At 33.4% G+C, this 27,920-nt stretch overlaps 1 long non-coding RNA gene across 2 annotated transcripts in view; it reads right to left on the bottom strand.

The window, feature by feature from the left end:
* Window positions 1-27,920, bottom strand: part of LOC103879270 — a 49,450-nt gene that overhangs the window by 3,763 nt on the left and 17,767 nt on the right. Inside the window, exons 1-5 of one of the 2 annotated variants that reach the window (XR_002518388.2) lie at window positions 19,065-21,350; window positions 15,902-15,969; window positions 9,985-10,097; window positions 5,424-5,732; window positions 4,052-4,228 (exon numbers count right to left, since the gene is read on the bottom strand). This is a non-coding gene — a long non-coding RNA (uncharacterized LOC103879270). Of the gene's footprint in view, window positions 1-4,051; window positions 4,229-5,423; window positions 5,733-9,984; window positions 10,098-15,901; window positions 15,970-19,064; window positions 21,351-27,920 lie in introns of those variants that run through there. The other variant, XR_004178726.1, reaches the window with a different exon arrangement.

Raw genomic sequence — 27,920 nt, forward strand, 5'->3', positions numbered from 1 at the left:
GGGCAGTGGCATGATCTCAGCTCACTGCAACCTCCGCCTCCCGGGTTCAAGCAGTTCTCCTGCCTCAGCCTCCCGAGTAGCTTGGATTATAGGTGTGCACCACCACACCCAGATAAATTTTGTATTTTTAGTAGAGATGGAGTTTCACCATGTTGGCCAGGTTGGTTTCCAACTCCTGAACTTAAGTGATTTACCTTCCTTGGTCTCCCAAAGTGCTGTGATTACAGGTATGTGCCAATGCACCCTGCCTTATTTTCCAGTATCTTCTTTGAAGCTTTGCTTTTTTCTTCTTGTTACCTCAGCTGAAACTTCTAGTGTAAGACTTTGTTATACTACAAAGATGTTGTCCCAATAAAGGGAAAGGAACAAAGGATCTGTATAGACCTAATGATATTTGTCTAACAAAAGTTTTGATAAATTATTCAATAGAGAGAAATAAAAAGGAAGAGCCAAAGTGACAGAGGAGTTGGAAAGGAGCAGAATGAAAGACCACTGAATTATTGTTTTTCCCAATAATAATTCAACTTTTTATTGCCCCATCCTTAAATAATGTTATAGAAGTAAATCAGCAATTGTCTCCCTGATAGATGATTGTTTCAAGTGATAATTAGAATGTCTGTTGACATAAGGTCAAATCTTAGAGATGACTCTCTGAATTATGCTCATTGAAAGCCAAGTTGACTCATATTTTCAGATTGTAAGAGAAACTCATTTAATTATGGATAAGAAGAGCAATACCAGCACACATGTAGATGCACATATACCAACAGATTTCCCTGAGAGCTCAGTAGAATAAAGTGGGCAAAGTAGCCAAAAGTATAATAAACATATTTTTTAGGAAAACAAATAGCTCTTCATAGATTCCTGCTTAAAACATAGTAGACATATATATAATTTTGGTTCCAGACACAACATCCTCAATTCAAATTGGCTGGGGAAGAATTATTTTTTCATATAAATTATGATCTTTTAATTTAATGTGGTTAGCTAGCATATTCTCTCAACCAATGGTTCTTGAATCATATTGGATAATTCTTAAGAGTACTGGGAAGAAGTAACCCTTTTCCTTGATTGCAAAGTTGATAAAACCCAATTTAAGCTTCCTGATTATTTGCTAATTGAATGTGAGTTTGTCTGTTTTTTTATGATGTCTATGAGGATGGGATGAGATCACTGAATGAGGAAGAAGACCAGAAGTTTTAGAATGTTCTAAAACATAAAGCTACTGGTCAAAATCTTAAAATTGTTTTTATAATAAGAATCAAATAAGTGACTATTGGAGGAACGAGCCCCCAATATTTCAACGTAGGTTCTTTCTATTTTCCTTAAGTGTTGGCCAGTCTGAGAAATAAAGAGAAAGAGTACAAAGAGAGGAATTTTACAGCTGGGCCTCCGGGGGTAATATCACATATTGGTAGGTCCATGATGTTCCTTGAGCTGCAAAACCAGCAAGTTTTCATTAGGGATTATAAAAGGGGAGGGGGTGTAAGAACACAGAGTAGGTCGCAAACATCATATGCTTCAAAGGGCAATAAAAATCACAAGGCAAAGGGCAAAGCAAAGATCACAAGGCATGGGCAAAATTAGAATTGCTGATGAGGGTCTATGTCCTGCTGTGCACGTATTGTCTTGATAAACATCTTAAGAGAAAACAGGGTTTGAAAACAGAGAACCGGTCTCACCAAAATTTACCAGGCTGGAATTTCCCAATCCTAGTAAGCCTGAGAATACTGCAGGAGACTAGGGCATATTTCAGTCCTTATCTCAACCGCATAAGACAGACACTCCCAGAGCAGTCATTTATAGACTCCCCCCAGGAATGCATTCCTTCCCCAGGGTATTCCCTGCAAGGAAAAGAGTTTAGCGATATCTCTCTTACTTGCACGTCCATTTATAGATTCTCTGCAAGAAGAAAAGTATGGCTCTATTCTGCCTGACCTGTAGACAGTCAGACCTTATGGTTACCTTCCCTTGTTCCCTGAAAATTGCTGTTATTCTGTTCTTTTGCATGGTGCACTGATTTCATATTGTTCAAACACACGTTTTACAATCAATTTGTACAACAGTGGTCCTGAGGTGACGTACACTCTCAGCTTATGAAGATAATGGGATTAAGAGATTAAAGTAAAGACAGGCATAAGAAAATATAAGAGTATTATTAGGTAAGTGATAAATGTCCATGAAATCTTTACAATTTATGTTCGGAGATTGCAGTAAAGACAGGCGTAAGAAATTATAGAAGTATTAATTTTGTCAAATGATAAATGTCCATGAAATCTTCACAATTTATGTTCCTCTGCTGTGGTTCCAGCCAGTCCCTCCATTTGGGGTCACTGACTTCCCACAACAAGTGACTGCCTGTATAAAACCTTGAGAATTTTCATCTCAAAATTGTTTCCCTAATTGGAATAAGTCAGTGAAAGATCCTAGTAAATGAACCTAATATTCAGGATATGATGATCTTTGAATTTGTCATTTGCTAGGCAACAGTCCTCAGTTGTACAATCAAATATTAGGCATTGTTGTGAAGGTATTTTGTAGATGTAATTGAAGCTCATAAATAGTAGAGGATTTACTAACTAAGAGAGATTACCCTAGATAATCTAGGTTGGCCTGATTCAATCAGTTAAATGACCTTAAAAGTAGAGCTGAAGTTTCCTTAGTGAAAAAGAAACTTTGCTGATGAATAAGGACTTTAGCCCACGCCCAGGAATTCTGGAATGGCCTTCCTGTCGGTCTGCCCTATGAATTTGGGGCTTGCCTAACCAGTCCCTATACTCACATAAACTAATTCTTTACAATAAACATTTTAATATATCTCCCCTGCTAGTTTTGTTTTTTTCTGATTGAACACTTGACAGGTACAGTTTTTGGTACTAGCAGTGGTCCTAGAAGAACAAAGTATTAAGAATAAATTTTGTAAATTTATTCTGGCTCTTCTGACATTGGTTCACTAATTCAATTTATTGTAAAGTCATTAATAATTCAAATTCCAGGGGTAAAGAGATCATTGGTAGTTCATGGCATGATGTAGCAATAGAGATATATAAAATATAGCCTAATCAAATACCTATAGAATGCGAGGTACTCAGTGACCATGTATTTGCTATGTTAGAACATTTTAGTCAAACAAGAATATATAATAAAATTGGATTGACTAACTGCTCTAAATTGCATTGGAAAAAGTTGAAAAAGAATGAGCTCAGGGTTTCAAATTCCCAGATCAATATTTGTATAAAACACCTGAAATAATCTATGTCTGCCTCCAAATAAATTCTTATCTCCTAAAGAAGATTCAGAGTTGTAGTTTCTGAAAAGCCAACACACAGTTTCAGCTTGCAAGTTATTGAATTACAACACACATGGAATTCTTATTTTCTCAGGTGTTTTCCCATCAAATGTGGGTATTGTTTGGGAAGGAATGAGATGGAAAAAATTAAAATGAGAAAAAATAGAAAGAACCCAATAAAGTTGGAAAGATCAAATCTTTAATTTATCTGAGTCTTCTTTTGTAGTAAAGGTAGCCCTTTCATCCCTATGAAGGGAAGTTAATTCTCCTTTGCCTAAAAAACCTGTAAGGGACTTCTCTGAGGAATTTTCCTGGCAAGGAACTGCTGAATATTTTCAAGATCTACCTCCACAATCCTTCTTTACTTCTAGACATATAAATAGACACCAGTCCTAACTTCTAGACATATAAATAGACACCAGTCCTAACACACCCCTAAAAATCAGACACAATTTATGTTCTATGGGAACATGTATCACACGACAAAGGAACTGCATCCAGTTTTTTTAATTTATATAGAAAGAAATCTGGGGAATGAGGAATGTGTATAGAAAGGGATCTTAGGAATATTGACTCATAGTGGAAAAAATATAAGGTTGGATCAGGTCCAATTTATTGAAATAGGCCCACTAAGTAGAGCTTCTGCATTTAATGTTTTTGCTTGAGGGGTCAGAAAGGGTGCCAATAGTCCACCTGCCTGCTTGGCAGAAACATGAACCTAATTGTAGCCAACACTAAATGAAGTTGAAATGTCAGAATTACCTTAGTATATTGTAGAAGAAAGTATCCAGAGACTTAAGGAGATTGAAATGTTATCTTTCAAGACCTGTTTACTCAAATTGCAAGATTCCAGAAGACACACTTTTTACCACGACAGGGAGAAATATACATTTTCGAGGGAACACTAGAATCCTGGAATCATTCTGTGGTTGCTTGTCTCTGTAGATCAGAAATTATAGTTGGAACTGCTATAATTAAAGCTGAATCCACAACACAATGGAGACAATGAAATTCTAGACTGGCAGGGGTCAAGTGGTGCCACTTAATTAACAAAGACAAGGGTGTGCTTATCATAATGAACAGTGAAGACATAGCAGTTGTCAGAATAGTTGGACTCACAGATAAATATAGAATTGGCCAGATGATCATGGTATCCACAAATATAAATATGTAGGCAGTCTATTAAATTCTTACATGATCTGTACAGATAGGGAGTTGTAGGTTGAGTGAACATAAGTTTAACTGGAATAACAAAAACAGAGTCAAAACCCCTCCTGTCAATTTCTAGATATAAACCAGTTTATTAACTCAGAACACCTTGAATACAGAGGAGGTTGGGTCTTTTTAAGGGAGGACCCCACTACTGTGCTAAAATTTTACATGACTAAGTCCTTTTGTTAAACTTCAAAAGGAGTTGCACCATCTACCAGGGTGACTGTACATTGGTTGGAGGAAAATAGACTTTCTAGTAGTTGCCCAATACTGGCTCTGATCTGACACTAATTCCTATAGACTCAAAATGTCACTGTGCTCACTCAGAGTAGGGGGTTACTACATAGGTCAAGTGATAAATAAGGTTTTAGGTTAGGTCCATCTTAAAATGGTTCTAGTGGCTCTCCAAACACATGTATTGATTATTTCTACATTTATGGAATACATAATTGGAATAAAAGTACTCAGCAATAGGCAGAATCTCCATATTGGTTCCCTAACTGTGTAGTTAGAGCTATTTTAGTAGACAAGGCAAAATGGAAGCCACTAGAACTTCCTTTACCTACCAAAATGTTAACCAAAAGCAATGCCATATTCTTCAATGGATTGCAGATATTAGTGCCACAAAAGAGGACTTAAAAGATGCAGGGGTGGTGATTCTACCACATCAGAATATAACTTGCATATTTTGCTTATGCAGCAAACAGATTTTAGAGAATGACAAAAGAGTATGGTAAGATTAATTATGTGGTGACTCCAATCACAGTTTACACTGCAAATGACTTCATTGTTTCAGAAAATTAACATTTCCTTGGTACCTGGTATGTTGTTACTGATCTGGCATTTTAAAAATTTACCTATTAGTAGCCACCAAAATTGATTTGCTTTCAGCTGACAAGCCAATATACCTTCACTATTTTACCTTAGGGTATATCAGTAAGCAAGTCTTCTGTTCTAATTTAGTCCACAAGAGTTGTCTTTCTCTTCCACAAGCTTTCATTGCAGTTCACTATATTGATGTTATTATGCTGATTGGACCTGGTGAACGCTAAATAACAATTAGTGTAAATGTATGGGTAAGACATTTATGTATCAGAAGGTGGGAGGTAAACCACTCAAAAATTCAAGGGCCTTCCATCTTAGTAAAATTTCTGAGTCCGGTGGTCCAGGGCATTATGAGGTATTTCTTCTAAGGTGAAGAATAAGTTGCTACAGTTGGCTCCTCTTGCAACTGAAAAAGAAGCATGACACATAGTGGGCCTCTTAGGATTTAAGAGGCAACACAGCCCTCATTTGGTTATGATAAAGCAAGCTGTTTCAAAAGTGACCCCAAAAGCTTCAAGTTTTGAGTAGGGCCCAGAACAAGATAAAACGTCCAGGCTCCCATGCAAACTGCAATAACTATTCGTGATAAATGTATCTCAGATATTAAAATAAGCTAATATTTTGAGGAAGCAATAAAAGTTATGTTTTTATCAATCTTTTACTATTAGTCAATTATGGAGTTTTTCCTGTTGTAAGTTTGTGAATGTCAAATGCTTCTTTGTACACCTCAGGAGATAATTGAAAAATGCAAATTAATAATATGTGTGTTGCTATTATTTCTGCATATTACATCTAATCATGGGCAGGCGACTCTATGCTTTTTATGACTATACTCAAACAAACGACAGTTGTTTTCTGCCTTTTTACTTAAAGGTTTTAAAATAAATGATTTACTGAAATATCACTTTTTTTTTTTTGCTTGTAGTGGATTCTGATTAAAAAAAAGTTCATGCTGTGTGACTTTGAAAATGCCCTTTGCTGGCACCCAGCCTTTATTACAGCATTACTGTTTGCTGGCATTAAACAACACAATCAGGGGCCAATTTAAAGTCTAGAAATCAACCTATTTCAGATTAAGAGGCTCCCTATATGGCAATTATTCCCTTAGATGAATATATAATCTTTATTATTCCATAAATTTTGCTTAGCTTAAATCATAGAAGCACTTATGTATATTACATCACTATAGATAGCATTATATGTAGAATTTTCCAAAAAGGAACTTTGCTATATCTCATAATATCTAGTGATTTAAAACATTCATATTACAAGTCATTCCAACATGCTACATTGGAGTGTGATGAGAGAGGACTGAAAAGAACACTACACTCAAGGTATTATATATCTTATACAGATGAGTTTATTAAGTAGAGATAAAGTGTACTTTTACAGGGAGATTCACAGAATTTGATAAGTACTACATTTCCATTTCCAATAAGCTCAGTATTGAATCTTTTTCAGCATTTCTCTAGGATTCTGGAAGAGAATATACTATTTTAACATTTGAATTTAGAGAGTGTATTATTTATATTAGAATTAATTTTGTTAGTGACTAAAAGAGTTACTACTTCTCCATGAAAGAAGTTATTCTTATCTATGTATGTCTCAGTTTTTGCTTTGAAATTATACATGAAGTATTAAATACAAAGAAAACAATGTGAATATTTCTAAACTTATTTGCATGCTGTTAAAAGTACAAGGAATCCATTAAAGACATTTATTCATAATATATAGTACATGATAGCTCAATCTTTAAACATGTGTTCCACTGCCATTGTTGCAACTTTACTGTTTGAATAAAGTCACCTACCAAATCTGAATTCCTAATTGTTTCACGAGGAAATGAAAACATTGGTGCCAATAATAATAATATGGAGGAAAAGAAATATATGCTATAGAAAAGCAGTATCATGGCATATTTATAGGCCTTCCCACCCTGCCTCATCTGGCTTTTTGTGCTGATTCATAGAATTTGTTGATACATTAAAGGAGCTGGAGAAAACACTTGGCATTCTTAGATTAAAAGAAAAGAAACTGTATCTTAATCTCTGTATGCACACAGGACTGCTACATGAAACTTAACATGCCAACCAATCCAAATTTAAATTATGAACCTTCACCTCAAATAAGCCCTCAATTCTTTCCAACAATATTTTAATTACCTCCCCTTTTTTACAGTCTCTCTGTCTTCCTAGAAAATAATTCTACACACTACTCTCTTTTACTCTCCAACACCTCCTCCCTCTCATCATTCTCAGATGATGAATTTGCATCTATTTCCAGAACAAAACTTCTCTGACTCCTTCTAATACCTCTACCTCTATCTATATACCCTGCTGTTTTTGCAGATACTATGAAGCTGTCCATTCTCCAATGTAATTCAGCCCCTCCATATGTGCAGGAGATCCCATACGTTTTAGCTTATGCAAATAGATTTTCCCACTATGCATCATATTTCCCCTCTTCTCTGGATGATTCCCTTCTGCACAAAAACATTCAGACTTACTGTTGTTTTCCCATCTTAAATATTTTCTTGACTCTACTATGACTTCTTTGTTTATGATAACAATAATCTCATTTCTCTGCTTCTCAATGTGAAGGTGTTATATACAGTACCTACATTAAAAGTTATACTTTATAAATACACAACTAGATTAAAAGAATAGAATAACACAAACTATGCCAATACTAATGAAAATAAACCAGCCTGGGTAAAATGACAAAACCTGATCTCTAAAATATTTAAAAAACATTACCCAGTATGGTGGTGTGCACCTGTGGTCCTTACTACTAGGGAGACTGAGGCAGGAAGATCACTTAAGTCCAGGAGTTCACAGCTGCAGTAAGTCATGTTTGCAATCCAGCCAGACTGGGTTACAGAGTAAACTCCTATCTCAAAAAAAATACATAAATAAAAATAAAAATAATGGGCCTTGTCACAGGGGGTCACACCTGTAATCACAGCACTTTGGGAGGCCGAGGCAGGCAGATCACATGAGAACAGGAGTTCTGTACAGTCTGGCCAACATGGTGAAACCCTGTTTTTATTAAAAATACAAAAATTAGTTTAGAGTGATGGCGCGTGCTTGTAGTCCCAGATACTCAAGAGGCTGAGGTGGGAAAATCTCTTGAACTTGGGGGACAGAGGTTGCAGTGAGCCAAGACTGTGCCACTGCACTCCAGCCTGGGTAACAGAGCAAGACTCCATCTCAAAATAAATAAATAAATAAATAAATAAGAAAATAATAAAGCACAGTGGTTATTTTATATCAGAGACAGTAGGTTTCGGAATAAAAAAGTTACTGGGGTTAAAAGGCTCATTTCAAAATGGTAAAGGGGTTGATTCACTAAGAACCAATAACAATCTTAAACATTTATGTACCTAATAACAAAGCTTTTTATCTTCAGTGCAGAAATAAGTTGATCACAGTCCTCCCTATCTAATCTGACGACAGCTCTCATCTTCCAAGTAATTAGGTCAAATTATTTGGCGTTATTTTGGATCCTTTATTTAACATTTACAATTAATTCATCAACAAAATATTGTTGTTTCCACCACCAAAATATATTTACAGGTCCAATGCTTCTCATTGCCACTACTGCCTTTACCCTGATTTGTGTGCCATTTTCTCTTGCCAGGATTACTGTTATAGTCTTCCAGTTTGCCAAATTGCTTCCTTGTTGGTCCCTCCTTTCCCAATATCTACCTTTGATTTTGTTTATTGTTTGTCTGTTCCTACTTGAATAAGAATTTCAGTAAAATTTTGATCTTTTTGTTTATTGGAATTTTGCTTTGTACCTAACTAATCCATAGAAAATAATAAATATTCCATAAATTAATGTTTAATATCTTTGCTTAAATGTTATTTGTATTATCTTGAGTGTATACACGCAGTTATACATAGGACTAAAAATTGTGCTAGGATTATGTTATTTTCTGTCCGCCATTTGCTTCGAGGCTGTCTAAAACTCATATTACAACATTATTAGGGACAAATTTGAATATTTTTCTCTTTACACAACACTGGGGACTTAAGTTGTTTTCCCAAGTTCTAAATTATTCCAAAGTTTTTCTTTTTTCTTTTCTTTTCTTTTCTTTCTTTTATCTTCTTTTTAATTTTAGAGATTTTCTTTCTAGAGCTCTTTTCTCTCTTGATATAGTTTGGTTCTCTGTCTCCATCCAAATCTCATCTTGTACTCCCATAATTCCCACGTGTTGTGGGAGGGACACAGTGGGAGATAATTGAATCATGGAGGTGGTTTTCCCTGTACTGTTTTTGTGGTAGCGAATAAGTCTCACGACATATGATGGTTTGATAAGAGGAAACTTATTTCCCTTGGTTTTCACTCTCTCTCTTGCCACCTGCATATGAGACGTGCCTTTTACCTTCCACCACGATTGAGAGGCCTCCCCAGCCATGGGAAACTGTAAGTCCAACAAATCTCTTTCTTTTGTAAATTGCCCAGTCTGACATAATGTCTTTATCAGCAGCGTGAAAATGGACTAATACATCTCCCTTTCAATCTGTAGTGATCACACTGTTTCTGCTGCATACTATCTCCCTGGGAGAGAGTATCATTGTTTTTAGTAAATTTTGAAGTGTTTACTGTGGTTTACTGCATAGTTTTATGTTTCTCACAGTTTTAGAATTACTCACCATAAAATAAAATATTACAGATATTAAGCTTCAATCAGGTATCCAAAATCTTCAAAGCTTTGATATCTCATTATTACAAACAAATGTAATAATTGGTGGACATTTAAGGTAGCCTGATGATATGAAAAAGAAAGATCATGGTAAACAAAAAAAAGAAAAAATACCAAAAATAAACAAAATTTTTCCAGAAACCAGTATTATCTGAAATTCTCAAATTGGTTTGTGCAAAAATAGCAGTAGCACAAAAAGGGCAGTGGGAACATTAAATATCAGGTAATGACAACTCAGATTGCTAATTTCTTATACATCATGGAGGATAGAAGGAAATGGTACATCATTTTCTAGGAGCTGAAAAGAAAGTATGTCTGCACTTTTCCTGTATTTGATATATCCTTCAGAAATTAAAGTGAAGTAAAGACATTCTCAGATGTAGAAAAGTTAGAGATTTAATTGCCAGCATACTAGCACTAAACAAATTACTGAAAAGAAAAATTCTTAAAACAGTGGAAAAATTGAAACACTTGGAACATAAGAAACATTTAATTGAAATGATAAATAGCTAGATAAATTGAATAAATATTTTTTTCTTTTCATTTCTGTGAATTTGTCAGTTGAAAAAATAAAACATTTTTTGATAGGGCCTTACATCTATGAAGACATAACACGCAATACAAACCTAACACAGAGTTTAAGTAAATGGATCAATATGTAGTATTTTTTCTACTTTCCACTTCAGTTAGTAAAATATTAATACTGAATTGACTCTAAAAATATATATTATATTTTAATCTTTAGAGTAACAACTTAAATATATACAAAGGTATATAAGCGAAAAGAAAATAGATAATTAAAATAAAATACTACAAATAATATTCTATAAACCCACAGAAAGGAAGAATAGAGAAATAGAAGAACCAAACAGAAAGAACAAACCCAAAATACACAATAAAATGATAAACCTAAATCCTGCTATTTGAATAATGTTAAATACAACTTGGCATACATATAAAGATAAATTTTTCAGAGAATAAAAACATTACTCAATTATAGCTGCATGAAAGAAATGATCTTAAAACAGAAAATACATGGTTTAAATGTAAAAGGATCTAAAAATATACAATGTCAACAAAAATTTAAAGAACACTAAAGTGGCTATATTAATAACAGAGAAAGTAGACTTCAGAGAAAAAAACAAACAAAACTACCAGGCATAAAGTACATTATTGCAAAATGACAAATGGATCAATTCACTAAGGGGACATAACAAATGTAATTGTGTATGCTTCAAAATACATGAAGCTAACACTGAAAAATAGAGAAATCCAATATTACAGGTATCAACACCAATCTCTCAGTATTAAATAGAAATAGTAGACATAATTTAAGTATCCCTACAGAAAAACTGAAAACTACCATCAACCACCTGGATCTAACTTCGATTTATAAAACACTCAATGAGCAATGTGCACTCTTTTCAAGTGTACCTGGAACATTCACCAAATAAGATTATTTCTGGGATAAGATTAATAAAATTACTACCTATTGGGTGCTATGCTTATGACCCAGGTGACAAATTCAATTGTACCCTAAACTTCATCTTTGCATAATATACATTTGCAACAAACCTGCACATGTACCCCCCGAATCTAAAATAAAAGTTGAAAAAGAAAAAAGGATAAAGCAAACGCTGACAGTTTTAAAACAAAATCATATACAAATTATCTTCTCTGATAGTTATGAAATTAAACTAGAAAAAAAATCAGCAAAATTTCCAAACCTGTGGAAATTGTTTCTAAATAAACCATGGGTCAAAGAGGAACTAAAAATAATAGAAAATATTTTGAATACAAAATATCAAAATTAATGGGATACAACTAAAGCAGTTCTTCACAATATTAAACCTTAGAAAATGTTGTTTAATGTTGTCTAATACATGACCATATAATTAATACAGAAAAATGCATGAATCCAAATTTAATATTTATTCCTGATGAAAAACTCTCAGCAAACTATAAATACAAGATAACTTTCTCAACCTGATAAAGGACTTCTGTAAAAATCTACAGTTCATATTATTCTTAACAGTGAAAGGTGGAAGACCTTATTCCTAAAATCGGGAATAAGAAAAGGAAACCCCTTTCCCTCTCCTGCTGGAAATATTGGTCAATTTACTAAGACAGGAAAAAGAAATTTTACAAGACCTAACTCTTAGAAGAAAAAAAGAAATAAAGTACTACATGTTCAAAGAAGACGTGACTGTCATTGTAGAAAATAAATTAGAATCTATAAATAGATAATTAAAATTAATATGTGCATTCATCAGTGTTACAGAATACAACACAATACAGTCAATGTAAAAATCAACTATATTTATTTAATATAACACCGAACATTTAAGATGAGAATAAAAAATATTATGCCACTTACAATACCTTCAAAAATAAAATATTTATATATAAATCTAACTAAACATTGTAAGGAGTGTGAATTAAAAAGGGTATATTTTTCTGAGTGTAATTTGAACTTTTAGTTGATTTTGAGACACTCCAAATTAGATTTAAAGATTATTCTAGTCAATGCCCCAGAATAACTGCATGGGAGCAATTAGTAAGATGTTGATTCAAATAAGTAAAAAAATATGTAGTCCTGGAATAGAGTGATGAAAAGTGGCTAAGCTCAGAATATGTGTTAAACATACACATCAACAAACTTGCTTATGGATTGGAGGTAGAAGGGAATTCAAATATAAATTGAGATGTACGGGCATGACAATTGTATAACTAGCATTGTTATTTACTAAATGAAGAAGACTATGGAGGAATCCTCTGATGAGGAAGGCCTCAAATTGCAATTTTGGACATGTTAAGTTTGAAATAATTGTTTTCCATGATTCACATTAAGAAATAAAATATACCAGAAGTAAAATATAGTAGAACTTAGTAGAGAGGCCAAAGTTCTTATTTCAGCCAAATAATCTAGAGTAAGCATACTTAAGAAACACACACACACACAGTTGAAAACAAAGTCTGGAGACAGTCCACTATTTTGTACCAAGAAAGAGAGGCAAAAACAAACAAACAAGAAAACAAAAAACAAAAACAGAGAAAAGCAGGTGGAGGGGGAGTGGCTAGTAAAGTAGGAAGAGACAACAAAGTAGTATATCACTTCAGAAACAAAGTGAAGAAAAATCTAGAAGCATACAAGTGTTTATATAAGTGGTATAAATACATAGTATAAAATACTATTAAGAGTTTGAATTGACAACTGAAAAGTGAACAACTAAATTTAGCAATATTAGGTACCTCTGATAAGATAGTGTGATAAGGATGTGGTATAGATTGAAAATGAGATAGAAAAAAGAAAAATAAAAACTGTTTATAATTTTTTTTAGAAAACTTTGGAATAAAATGTAATAGAAATAAAGAACAGAAAATAGGAACATATTGTTGATGGAAATAGACATAGAAAGACTTTTTTAAATGAAGATAGCTATTACAGCATGTGTGAATGTTGACTGGAATGGGCAGCCATTAAAATGGAAAAACAAATAGTGCTGAAAAATAAAGATGTTATACAGGAAAAAATGGCCTGGTTATAGTAGAGTGGATGAGATCAAATGCACAAGTTGAGTAGCTTTTTATTCTCTTGTCATCTATTGCTACATAACAAATCACTCCAAATTTACTGGCTTAGAAAAGAGTTTATTGTATCTCATAATTTTGTGAATCAGAAATTTGAGCAAGGCTGGGATGGATAGTTTTTTTGCCCTAGGAGATTTGGACTTAGGTCATTTCAAAAATGTTTTGTATCTCGTGATTGGTACCTAAGCAGACGTGACTGGAAGGCTAGGTTTAGCCAGGCCATTGACTGAACAGCATTCACGTAGCCTATCTAATATATCAATCTCATAGTAGTCAACAATTTTGCATGCGACTCAGGGGCATCAAGGAAAGAGAATCAAGAGTCCAGACATAATCTGCAATGTATTTTATGATATACCTCAAAATGTACAGAACATCGCTTCTGCCATAATATAATGTTTAATTCCTTGCATCCAATTAGATTCAAGGGAAGATACATTAGCGTTTACCTGTTAATGGAGGCATGTTGAAAGATGTGCAGTTATTTTTAATGTACTTTAACCTTGCAACGTCATCACCAGATTTTAGTAGCTGTTTAATATTAAAAAGCTTTAACCTATTTGAGGATTTATTTAGTGTTTACTTTAAAAATGTTTACTTATTAGATTTTTTAATAGAAAGATCTTATTAAATATGGTTGCCAAAATCTCTTTGAGTCTTAGACCTAAAGTAATTCTACTATTTTCTTTTGAAATAAATACTTTTTTGTTATTTACATTAAATATTAAAATAATTGGTAAATTATAGTGTATTTGATACATATCAGGTGTTAGCTTACGGTACCTTTTGGCATTTTCTTTCCAAATCAGCATGCATTTGCAAAGTACTTCAAAATTGAAACAAAGCTGAGCTCAGATTACATACAAATTACCTTCCATACAACCTTATTGTATTTAAAAAAGTCCAATTTACCTTGCACAAAATGGGGTGTGTGTGTGTGTGTGTGTGTGTGTGTGTGTGTGTAAGTTGACAAAAGTCATTATAGGAACAGAGGAAAAGAAGTACTCAAGAAAATCTAAAATATTAGAAAGAAAGTACAATCCATGAGCATGCATAATTGACCAGTGACATCAAGAAAAACTAATAAAAGTGGTGAAAAAGAGAGGGAGGAGAAAAGCCACAGAGTATAGTAAGTCTCCTGCTGTCATAATTTGTCAAATATTTTTATGACTAAATTTCTCATTCTGAGATAATTAACATTTCAGGTGAAAACTGGTATGAGGAAAGGAAGAGGGATGGTTGACGAGACTGCAACCAAGTTAGGTGGTGTGCTGAGACCTACTTCAGGAAAAAAATGGAGTGAACAGTCTACAATTACCATTATCCCAATTTGGAATTAGTAAAATGGTTTGATGACAGTTAAATAAGCTCCATGTTTAATGTCCAATAAAATCAAATAAAGTAAGATAAAATAACACATTTCTTTAAAATTAATGACATTGAAATGATATATCTATTCAAATTGACACTTTTTGAACAAAAATAGATTGTTAAATTTGTTTTTTTGAAAATCAAGATGATTGATTTTAGAAAGAAGTTCTGATGCCAAACTAAGAAAATACTGAGAGAATTTAAAAATGTATATGACTTCCTCACCAAACTACAGATTAGTATGTCCTGTTGCTGTTTGCATCCCATCTGTGAATAATGTGAAGAAATACAGCTGCTTCTGAATTAAATACTCTTCTTCCTAATTTGCATCTTTATTTCACTAGAGAAATGATTAAGAGATTTTTTTAAAAAAGCACTAAAACAGATGTCATTGAGAATGACCAAGTTTTACAACCCAAGTTGTAGTTCATAAAACTAGTAAAAAAAATCAGTTTTATATCCTTCTTTGACTGAATCACTAAATGAATGACATGAAATATATACAGAGACCAAAGAATGCCTTCCTTCCTAAATTGCATGTATTTGTATGTGTATTTGAGTATATGTGGTTTGCCTTCTAAAGTAGAACTATAAATACATCAAAGAGATTCAGACTATGCTCCTTAGAAGTTAATGCATATAGCCAACTGATAAAACCAATGATTGATCTTCCTGTTCCTAATATTTACCCACAAACCCTTCACACTAGAGCTGATTCTTACTAAAACAGATCTGCTCATCTCTTCTTTTTACATTTTTCTTGCTCAAAGTTATTTGGGAACTCTTCATTAAAATACATTTTGTAGGCCAATTCTTTGATCTTAAAAACCCTAACAAGATGAGGTACCAAAATATCATCTCATTTTCCACCACCTTCCCAATGTACTTATCCACATCGTACTTACCCACAATGTCCTCTCACTTATCACTTATGCTATTCTTGGTGCTCCAATGCTCTTCTCCTGCTGTTTACCTTCAACAGAGTCATAATTCAAAGGTCAGCTCAAATGCCACATCTGTGACTGCTCCTCTAATTTTCTCTGTCAAAATTCACACATTCCTTTGGTTATCACATTTTTTGTTTATTCCTTGTAACATGTAGATAATTTATCTCATATTAGTGGTAATTCTGTAAATCTGTTCCACATAGTAGACCTAAGTCTGCATGTTTGTCAAATATTTGTGCTCCTGTATCCCACACAATTGCTCATTCAATACATTCTTTACACATCAATTATTGTATTCATAAGGGATAACAGCTCCCTGTATAAAAATGATTTATTTAACAGCAGAAGCTAATAAATTGAAGAAGAGAGAAACATAGCTAAATTTATCTTCACTATATTTAGAAAGTAGAATGTATACAATCAGGCCTTGCACCCATGAGTAATTTTTGAGAATGTGCATTTTATGTAAAGAATTACTCCTTACTTCTTTCATTTCTTTTTTTTTTTTTTTTTTTTTGAGACGGAGTCTCGCTCTGTAGCCCAGGCTGGAGTGCAGTGGCCGGATCTCAGCTCACTGCAAGCTCCGCCTCCCAATTAGATTTCTCTAATAAAAAGAAATATAAATAGCATATATGTATTTTTATAATCTTGATATTCTTCTGGTAGTTTATAACTTGGTACTTTTAAGTTACATCTTAACAATTTTTCAATTTTTAATTATAAATTTTTTAAGTAATACACTTTTGACTGATAGAATGTTATATGCATTTAATTAAAATAAAAGTATACTACCCCAATGAGGTAGAAAACTGCATTCTAAATATTCATTTAAATTATATTTTCATTTCTTAAGCAACTGACTTTGAAATACTTTCCTTGAAAATCGAAGTAAAAGTTTCTGTAACATTTCCCTGAAAAGCTTTAATAGTGAAACATTTTACTACTATAAAACATATTTTATTTGAATATATACAATAAAACTTACATAAGTCTAACTTCAGAGCCTAATATGGTCATTTTATGTAAGTAACATTAGCACTAGTCCAAAAATAGATATTTCTAAAAAGTATTGAGAGAGATTCTTAGGTGATATTTATTTATTATCATGGAGTACAATTCTAAAGCAAGTTTTTAAAATGTTTGAAATAATGGTGTCTTTGTGGACATAAATAAATTATTTGAAAATCAATGAAATATACTAGATGCTTTGTCATATAAAACTTTCTTGTGCTTTTAATGACATGTATGTTAAAACTAACTATTATTTTCTTCAACTTATTAGTGCATTAAATATTGTATTTGAAACATAATGTATACAAAGTTTTGTTAGAAAAATGAGTTTTGAAAAGCTTTTTTGGGGTCAATAAAGAAAGTTATCCTTGTTTCTTTTAGGGTAATTTTAATGATCGTAGTGCTTCTGGAATTGCCAAAATATTTCAAATACCAGTGTTCCATAACTGTTAATAGAACTTTGTAAAATACCAACTACTAAGGCTTCAGGTTTATGCTAATTTTCCGGCTTTGATACATATATTTAAAGGCAATAAGACTAGAGACTCTAATGGCTAAATTTATTCATGATTAAATGCAAAAAAATTAAAAATCTTCGAGTGAGATTTCTCCTTATGTGTAAAAGAGAATAGTTTAAAGTGTTTGTATGAGTTTATTAATATATACTAATCCTTATAATAAAGCAAAATAATAAACATGACACTTTTAAAATTTGACATATTTTTATCTTAGAAAAATAGTCTGCCATTTAAAAAAAGAATATATATAATTTCAAACATATTGTAAAATAGAAGTATTTTCACAATGTAGAGTGAAATGAAATTAAATGCCCAAGTTTTAAATGGCCAGATGCTTCATGGTAACTACACTCAAAAGAACTATCTATCATTTATTGCTCCCCACCTGGCCAGTTTTTTAAAAGAGGTGTTCTGCAATTAGATTCCCAATATTTGGAATTGTGTGTTTCACTCATTATTCTTATTAGCTGCCTTATCTATTTCAGTCGTTTTATGGGGGCAAAAATGGTATGTTGCAGTTATTTTTGATAGTCTTTACAGAGTCATTTTCTAATAAAATATTTTTAAATGTATGAGTTTGTGTGAAGTAAAATTTTACATGAAAATAAGTTTACATAACAGCAATTTGATATCCCCCATTATTGAAATGACAAGCCTGTAAGACCATTGCATTATTTGTGACATAATGCAGTCAATTCTGGTTCATCATTTCTTAGTAAAATTGAAATGATATTTCAAATTTTGAACTCTAGAAAATATATTTAAGATGAAACTCTAAATTTTCCATCATATATATATGTAATTAAGATTTTTATATTTTTATTCAACATCTCAGTACTACCCAAGTCTATAAGAGCTAAGAACATTAAACCATTTAACAAAATGTTGTAAACAAATGACGTGCAAGACATTATAGTAAGCATTTTGTATGACACAAAGGCAAAATCCACAAGGTTCCTACTCTTAAAAATTTCAAGGTCCAGTTAAGAGTATCAGTCACAGAAACACTGAATTAATTGGTAAATTTTCCAACAAACACAGAGTGGGAGAGAAAACAATAATTAAAATTAATGGTTTTATGAGGATCAGAAAATATCTTAGAAGGAAGAGGCATCAGAGAGAGAATCTTATTTTCATAAGTAGGAAAAGAGGTGATAAAAATTTTGACTGAACTAAAAACTCAGACACTTATCTACATATATTTATACCCAAATGTTAGAGTTTGAAATATCACACCCAGCTGTTAGAAGACATCAAGTTTACACTTGCAAATTATAGAAAAGTTAATATTAGAAAATTTAATTTTCAAATGTTCAATTAGAAATAAAAATAACAAGAACTAGATAATAAAATAAAATCATAACAAAACCATAACCTATCTTGGAAGGGTTTATGCTTGAGATGTAGAGTGAGCAGAATAAATTTTGGAGGTGGAGCAAAATGGTCAAATAAAATGCTTCAGCAATTGTTCCCCCTACAGAAATACCAAATTAAACAACTATCTATGTAAAAAAAAAAAAAAAAAAAAAAAAAAAAAAAAAAAAAAAAAGGACCTTCATAAAAACAAACATTTAGCTAAGTGATCACAGTACCTGGTTTTAGCATTATAACGAGGAAAGACACAATGAATATTATAGGAAGGATAGTTTCAACATTGCCTACACCACCCCTCTCTCATCCCCAGGCACTGCAGCCAGGGCATAGTATCTGTGTCTTTAGGAGAGGGAGAGCAAAGTGATTGTGGAATATTGCATTAGAACTAAATGTTGCCTTGTCACAGTAGAACACAGTACTGGACAGAATTCTGCCAGTGCTCATGGAAGGAGCATTTAGACCAGTCCTGCATCAGAAGAGAATTATCTTCCCTGGCAGGAGAAACCTGAGTCTTGGACCATTTCACTAACCAAAGTGTCCTGGGCCCTAAATAAATGTGAATGGTAATCAGGCCATAGGGACTGCACTCCTTGGGCAAGCCCTGAACATCGTGGACTTGGGGTACAGCCCAGCACAACACCAGCTGTGGTGGTTATGGGAGTGCCTGCATCACCCCTCCCTCGATTCAAAGAAGTACAGGGTGCAAAGAGACTTCTATCTGGGGAAAGAAAGGGAAGAGTACAATGGACTTTGTCTTGCAACCAGATACCAGCTCAGACACAGAAAAATAAAGAATCAGGCAGAATCCTGAGGTCCCCAGTTTTAGATCCCTGCTCCCTGATGGAAATTCTAGGCCCACCCCAGGCCATAAGGGAATCTGTTGCCCTGGTGTAACAGAGTCCTAACAGGATTCACCACCTGCTGACTAAAGTAACCTTGGACTCTGAATAAACATTAGCAAAAGCCAGGCAATAGCAGCCACAAGTCTTGGGTGAATCCTGACTGGTATCATGTTGGTCAGGGAGGTTCTCAGCTTTGTGCGTGAACCAGTGCCGTGCCAACTCTGGGAGCCACATCAGTTCTTGTAGGACACATAGCCCATTATCCCTGTCCCAACTCCAAGCAGCCTAGCCAGAAGAAAAATTTATTTTCCTAAGGGGAGAGAACAGGAAGAGAATGAGGGATTTTACCTGGGAACCATGAAATTTGCTCTTATTTTCCCCAAGTTTACCATAGCTGTGTATCTAAGAGTCAGCAAGAGTCACAGCATACCTTGACTTAGAGTCAAGAGTTGAAACAGCTGCAGTGACCACAGGCTTAGCGAACTAAACATTCAATACCCTTAGGATTCTGGGAAACGCTTCTCTCGAAGGTGGGTTAAAACAAGGCCAGATTACAAAGATTGAAATAAACACCTATCTCTGTAATGCCCTGATATTAATGAAAATTTACAAACATCAAGAGGTTGCAGGAAATATGATCTCATCGAACGGATTAAATAAGGCAACAGTGACCAATCCTAGAGTGACAGTGATATGTGACATCTGAGACAAGGAATACAAAATAGCTGTTTTGAGGAAGTTAGATGAATTTCAAGATAGCACAAGGAAAAAATTCAAAATTCTTTTGGAAAAACTTAAAGAGCTTGAAATAATTTTTGAAAAACAGGAAATTCTGGAGCTAAAAACTTTGATTAACTATAAAATGCATCAATGTCTCAACACCAGAATTGATCAAGCAGAAGAAAGAATTAGTAAGTTCATAGGCTATTTTAAATTACACAGCTAGAGGAGAAAAGAAGAAAATAATTTTAAAAAATATGCTGACAGGATTTAGAAAATAGCCTCAAAAGGGAAAATTTAAGTGTTATTGATCTTAAAAAAGATGTATTCATATAAATAATAACAGAACTTTTCAAACAGAGAAATCTATAAATACCTAGGTACAAGAAGGTAAAAGAACACCAAGAAAATTCCACCTACATAAAACTATCCCAAGGTATATGATAATCAAACTCTCAAAAGTCAAAAACAAAGAAAGGATCCTAAAACCACCAAGAAAAAAGAAGCTAATAACAAATAAAAAAGCTCTGATATATCTGGCAGCAGACGTGTGTGGAAATTTTATAGGCCAGTTGAGAGTGAGATGACATATTTAAAGTGCTGAAGGATTAAAAAAAAAAAAGAACAAAACAAAACAAAAAAATTCAACCAAGAATACTATATGAAGCAAAGTTTCTCACCAAATGTGGAGGTGATATAAAGACTTTTCCAGACAACCAAAAGCTGAGATTTTTTATCAACAACAGATTTGTCCTACAAGAAATGCTAAAGGGTATAAAACTCACTGCTAAAAGTAAGTAAACAAATTCAGAATACTCAAATATTGCATTTGTGATATATAAACCACTGATATCTTGAGCATGAAGACTAAAAGACAAATCTACCAAAAATAATAACAATAATTTGTTAATACAGAAACAATATAAAATATATGAATAGGGACAACAAAAAAGTAAAAATGTAGGGGAGATGAAGTTAAAGTGTAGAGTTTTTTTTTTTTTTTTTTTTTTAATTTTCTCTTTGCCTGCTTGTTATTCTTTAATTTTCTTTGTGATCAGAGTTAAGTTTTCATCAGTTTAAAATAATTACTTAGAAGATTTTTTTTGCATGTCTCATGGAAGCCATGAACCAAAATTCTAAAAGAGATACTCAAAAAATAAAAGAAGATATTAAAACATACTTCCAGAGAAAATCACCTAGAAATCACCTACAAAGAATACACACATACACACACACACACACACACACACACACACAGAGAAAGAAAGCAAGGAGTTACAAAACAACCAGAAAACAAATAGCAAAATGGCATTAGTAAGTCCTTACCTATTAATATTAATCTTGATTGAAAATGAGTTCATTAATTTTCAATGAATTATTATTATATATTCAATATATAATAATAATTATTCAATAAAAAGGCATAGAGGGACAACTGATTTTAAAAGAAAGATTCAATTATATGATGCCTACAGTAAACTCATTTCACTTATAAAGACACACATAGACTTAAGTGAAGGGAAGGAAAAGTATATTTTATGCAAATGGAAATTTTCTAAAAAGCAGGAATAGCTGTACTTGTATTAGATAAAATAGATTAGAAGTCAAATACTATAGAGACAAGAAAGACATTATATAAAGAGATAAATTATAAAGATGGTATAAAATAGTGTGTGTAAATATGCATACACCCAACACTAGAGCACCCAGATATGTAAAGAAAATATTATTAAAGTTAAGGAAAGAGAAGACCCAAATACAGTAATAGTTGTAGACTTTAACAACCTACTTTTAGCATGGACAGTTCTTTTGGACAGAAAATCAACAACGAAATATCATACAACAGATCAAATAAATATAATAGACATTTACAGAACATTTCATCTCACAACTGCAGAATAAACATTCTCACTAGCACATAAAATGCACTCTAGGATAGACCATATGTTGAATAAAAATAAAAACAACAAAAATCTCAATAAACATAAAACAGTTAAAATTATATCAAGTGTCTTTTCTGACCGCAAAAGAATAAAACAATAAATCAATTTAAAAAAGAACTCTGAAAACTGTCCAAATGCACGAAACTTAAATCACATGCTCCTGAACAACCAATAGGTCAATGAAGAAATTTTAAAAACATATAATTTTTTGAAACAAATGAAAATGAAAATACAATATACCAAAATCTATGGGATACAGAAAAAGCAGTACTGAGAGAAATTTTTAGACTAAATATCTACTTCAAAAAAAAAAAATTGTAAAAGATTTCATATAACCTAACCATGCACCTCAAGGAACTAGAAAAGTAAGAACAAACAAAACCCCAAGTTAGTATAAGAAAAGAAATAATAATGACTGTGTCAGAAATAAAATTAAGACTAAAAAACAATACAAAAGATTAGCAAATGATGGGTTTTTTGAAAAGATAAACAAAATTGACAAACCTTTAGTTACACTGAGAAAAAGAGAAGACTCAAAACACAAAGTTAGAGATGAAAAGTGAGATACTACAATTGATATCACAGAAATTCAAAATACTTCTAGAGACCATTATGAATAAATACATACCAATATATGGAAAAACCTAGAATAAATAGATAAATTTCTAGACACACACAACTTACCAAAATTGAACCATGAAGAAACAGAAAGTCTGCACAAACCAATAACAAGTAATGAGATGGAAGCAGTAACAAAAAGTCTTTCATCAAAGAAAAACCCAGGACTTGATGGCTTCATTTCTGAAAATTACCAAATATTTAAAGAAAATCTGATACCAATTCTACTCAAACTATTCCAAAAAATTGAGGAGGACAGAATACTTCCAATCTCATACTATGAAGCCTGCATTACCCTGATACCAAAAACACATGAATACAAAACAACAACAACAAAACTACCAGCCAATTTTACTGATGATGAACACAGATGCAAAACTCCTTAACAAAATACTAGCACACTGTATTAAACAACACATTTTAAAAAATCATTCATTGTGAACAACTGGGATTCATCTCAGAGATGCCAGAATGATGGTTCAACATACACAAATCAATGAATATTAGTAAAATCAAGGATAAAAACCATAAGATTATTTAAGTAGATGCTGAAAAACCATTCAATAAAATTTAACATCTCTTCATGATTAAAACTCTCAACATATAGAAGGAACATACCTCAAAACAATAAAGGCCATATATGACAAATCCACAGAGAGCATCATACTGAAGGTGAACAAAAACACTTCCTTCTAAATCTGAAATAAGACAAAGAGGTCTGCTTTTACCACTTTTACTCAATGTAATACTGGAAGTGCTAAACAGAGCTATTGGACAGAGAAAAAAAATAAAGGGCATCTAAATTAGAACTGAAGAAATCGAACTGTTCTTGTTTGCCGATGGTATAATCTTATATTTAGAAAAATTTAAAGACTCCACCAAAAGAACTATTAGAACTGAATTTGGTAATATCACAGGATACAAAATCAACATACGAAACTAGTCAGCATTGATATATGCCAACATATTGCCAGAGAAAACATCTTTTTCTCTGAAAAAGAAATAAAATATGCAAACTCATTTACAATATCTACCAAAAATTAATATACCTAGGAATAAATGTAACCAGATAAGCAAAAGGTTTTTACAATAAAACCTGTAAATTATTTATTAAATAAATTAGAGGACACCCAAATGGAAAGGTTTCCCATGTTAATGGATTGGAAGAATCAATGTTGTTAAATGTCCATACTACCTGAAGCAGTGTACAGATTCAGTACACTCTCTATCAAATAACAATGACATTCTTCGCATAAATAAAAAAGTTCTAAAGTTCACATGAAACAACAAAAGACTCAGAAATAGCTAAAGCAATCCTGAGCAAAAAGAATAAAGTTGGAGGCTTCACATTACCTTACTTCAAATTATATTATAAAGCCGTAGTAGCCAAAACAGCATGATAATGGCATAACAACAGATACTTAGACTAACGGAACAGGTTAGAGAACGTAGAAAGAAATCCACTAATTTTTGGTCAACTCATTTTTTCAAAAGACACCAAAAACATACATTGAAGTAAAAACAGTCTCGTCAATAAATAGTAGTACTGGGAAAACTGTATATTCATATGTAGAAGAGTGAAACTAGATCTCTATCTTTCATCATTTACAAACAGCAAATCAAAATGAATTAAAGACTTAAATGTAAGACCTGAAACTACAGAAGTACTAGAAGAAACTTTTGGGGAAATGCTTCAGGACATTGGTATGGTCAAAGATTTCTTATATAAGACCTCAAAAGCACAGGCAACTAAAGCAACAGTTGACAAATGTAATTATATCAAGCTAAAAAGCTTGTAAACAACTAAGGAAACATTAAAATGAAAGGAAAACCTACAGAATGGGAGAAAATATTTGTAAACTGTTTAACTGACAAAGGATTAACACCGAAAATATATAAGGAACTCACACAAGAGCAAACAACTAAATAAACTGGTTAAAAATGGACAGGAAATTTCTCAAAGGAAGCCATACAAATGGCCGATGGGTATATAAAAATGATCAAAATCTTAAATCATTAGGGAAATAAAACTCAAAACCAGAAGAAGAACTCATTCCAGTTACAATGGCTATAATCGAATAGACAAAAAAATAAACAAACAAACAAACAAACAAACAAATAAATAAATAAATAATAACAAAAGCTAGTGAGGCTGTGGACAAAGAGGAATGCTTACACATGTTGGAGATAATGTAAATTAGTATAGCCGCTATGAAAAATAGTCCGGAGATTTCTCAAAGAACTAAAAGTAGAAGTACCATATAATCCAGCAATCCTACTGCTAAGAATCTATCCACAAAGGAAAAAAAAAATCGTATATTAAAGAGAAATCTTCACTCCTATGTTCACTGCAGCACTGTTCACAGTAGCTAACATAGGGAATCAACCTAAATGTTCATCAAAGGATGAACAGATAAAGAAAATGTCATAGACGTGAGTATAATTCTGCCATAAAAAAATGAAATCCTGTCATTTGCAAAAAAAAAAAAAAAAAAAAAAAAAAAAAGGATGAAACCATATAACATTATGTTAAGTGAAATAAGTCAGTCACAGAAAGACGAATGTCTCCTGTTCTCACTCATATGTGGGAAATACAAAGATTAATAACATGGAGGTGGCCGGGCGCGGTGGCTCACGCCTGTAATCCCAGCACTTTGGGAGGCCAAGGCAGGCGGATCACAATGTCAGGAGATCTAGAGCATCCTGGCTAACACGATGAAACCCTGTCTCTACTAAAAATACAGAAAAAAAAAAAAAATGGCCGGGCGCAGTGGCTCATGACTGTAATCCCAGCACTTTGGGAGGCCGAGGGGGGCGGATCACGAGGTCAGGAGATCGAGACCATCCTGGCTAACACGGTGAAACCCCGTCTCTACTAAAAATACAAAAAACTAGCTGGGCGTGGTGGCGGGCGCCTGTAGCCCGAGCTACTCGGGAGGCTGAGGCAGGAGAATGGCGTGAACTCGGGAGGGGGAGCTTGCAGTAAGCCGAGCTCGCGCTAGTGCACCCCAGCCTGGGCGACAGAGCGAGACACTGTCTAAAAAAATGTATATCTATATCATGGGAGTGGTAAATAGAATGGCGGTTATTAGAGGCCAGAGAGGATTCTGGGATGGATGGAGGAGGGGTTGGTTAATGGGTACAAAAGGCAGTTATATTGAAGAAATAAGATCTGGTGTTTAGAAGCACATAGGCTATGGTTTAAAATAACTTAAAATACTTTATTATGTATTTCAAAATAACTGGAAGAATAGCTTTGAAATGTATCCAACACAAAGAAATGACACATATTTAAGTAGATGAATATCCCAGTTTTTCAGATTTGAACATTTCATATTGTATGGTTATATCAAAATATTACATTTATGACATAAATATGTACAACTATTATGTATAAGTAACTTTAAAAATTGATTTTACTATAAATTCCAATGGGATGTGCATGGTTTCAATCATGCTAGCAATTTTAGTAGGGAGTTGAATACGGAAGACTGGTTATCAAATTCAGATATTTAGGTATAAGAAGTTACAACCTTCTTATAAAATAAACAAGTAGAATCAATTATTTATTGATCCATTTGTTAATTCATTTTTAAAGGGCAAACTATGCACCAGGAAGTGTGTGCTAAACAAACATGGTATAGTTAAGAAGACAGACACTCCTGTTGCTATCTCTAACACTTAGAGTTCAGTGGCAAATATGAAATTTTACATTAAGATGGTGAAACAGGCCACTAGGAAAGCTCACCTAGCTTATAAAGCTTTCAAGAGTGATGAAGTATAAGCTGACACCTTCAGAATGAGTTGTGTTTTGCCAATTCATGAAAAATGTGCTGTGTATTAGACATAGCTCACTCAAGGAGAGGAAAACACATGTGCAAAACCTATAATCTTGATTATAGAGGAAGAAAAGAGGATGTTGAGAAAGGACCTGTGCATTTTTTCAGAGATGAAATCCTGTATCCCCTTGTGAGTAAGACAAATCACCAAACAATTTTAGGTATTGGATCAAATTTATCTGCTATTTTAATCCTTAAAAAGTTTTAATAAAGAGATTTAAGAACTTGTGGAGAGTTTGGGTTCTTGAGCTACAATCCTCAAGCTGGGGTAGAAGTTTCAGGTTATGGTTAAGATTATGTTGAATGCAGCAAGGTCCGTTTGCTTTTATTTATTTATTTATTTATTTATTTATTTATTTTTGAGATGGAGTTTCACTTCACTCTTGTTGCCCAGGCTGGAGTGCAGTGGCAGGGTCTCGGCTCACTGCAGCCTCCACCTCGTGGGTTCAAGGGATTCTCCTGCCTCAACCTCCCAAGTAGCTGGGATTACAGGCATGCGCCATCACGCCCGGGTAACTTTGTAATTTTTTAGTAGAGATGGGGTTTCTCCATGTTGGTCCGGCTGGTCTGGAACTCCCGACCTGAGGTGATCCACCCGGCTCGGCCTCCCAAAATGCTGGGATTACAACCATGAGCCACCACGCCCAGCCCCCTTTGCTTTAAAGTCTCTTCTTCCTTGTTGAAGGTAAATGGCGACAATTTGGGCCCAACCTCATGTCTGAGGCGGAGTAGGGCAACACTGACATGAGGAAAAGGAAAGGGTTCAAATTCTAAAATGGGGGAAAAAGGAATGTCATTTTCACTTTTACTGCTTTTAAGATTCTCTCAAAAGAGCCTCTTGAAAAGGGCTCAAAGACGCACTATCAGTTTAGAATAATTATTCCTTTAAATTAAGTCAATTCTAAGCCACTGAAGCTTTCTGTGGAAGTTTTGGCTTCCCCTCTACCTTGATATTTGGGAATCAATCAGTTATCAAGCACAAGTCACATACCCAGTTTTGGGGGTTGTGCCAAAACCAACCTGCACCTTTGGGGCAATGGGGCACGAATCGGCATCCTAAATATATTGTCTCTTTAGGACCTAAAAACTCTTGTCTGGAAAAGAAAAAATAA

Source organism: Papio anubis, chromosome 15 (assembly GCF_008728515.1).
Source record: "Papio anubis isolate 15944 chromosome 15, Panubis1.0, whole genome shotgun sequence".
In the NCBI taxonomy this organism is placed as follows: Eukaryota; Metazoa; Chordata; class Mammalia; order Primates; family Cercopithecidae; genus Papio; species Papio anubis.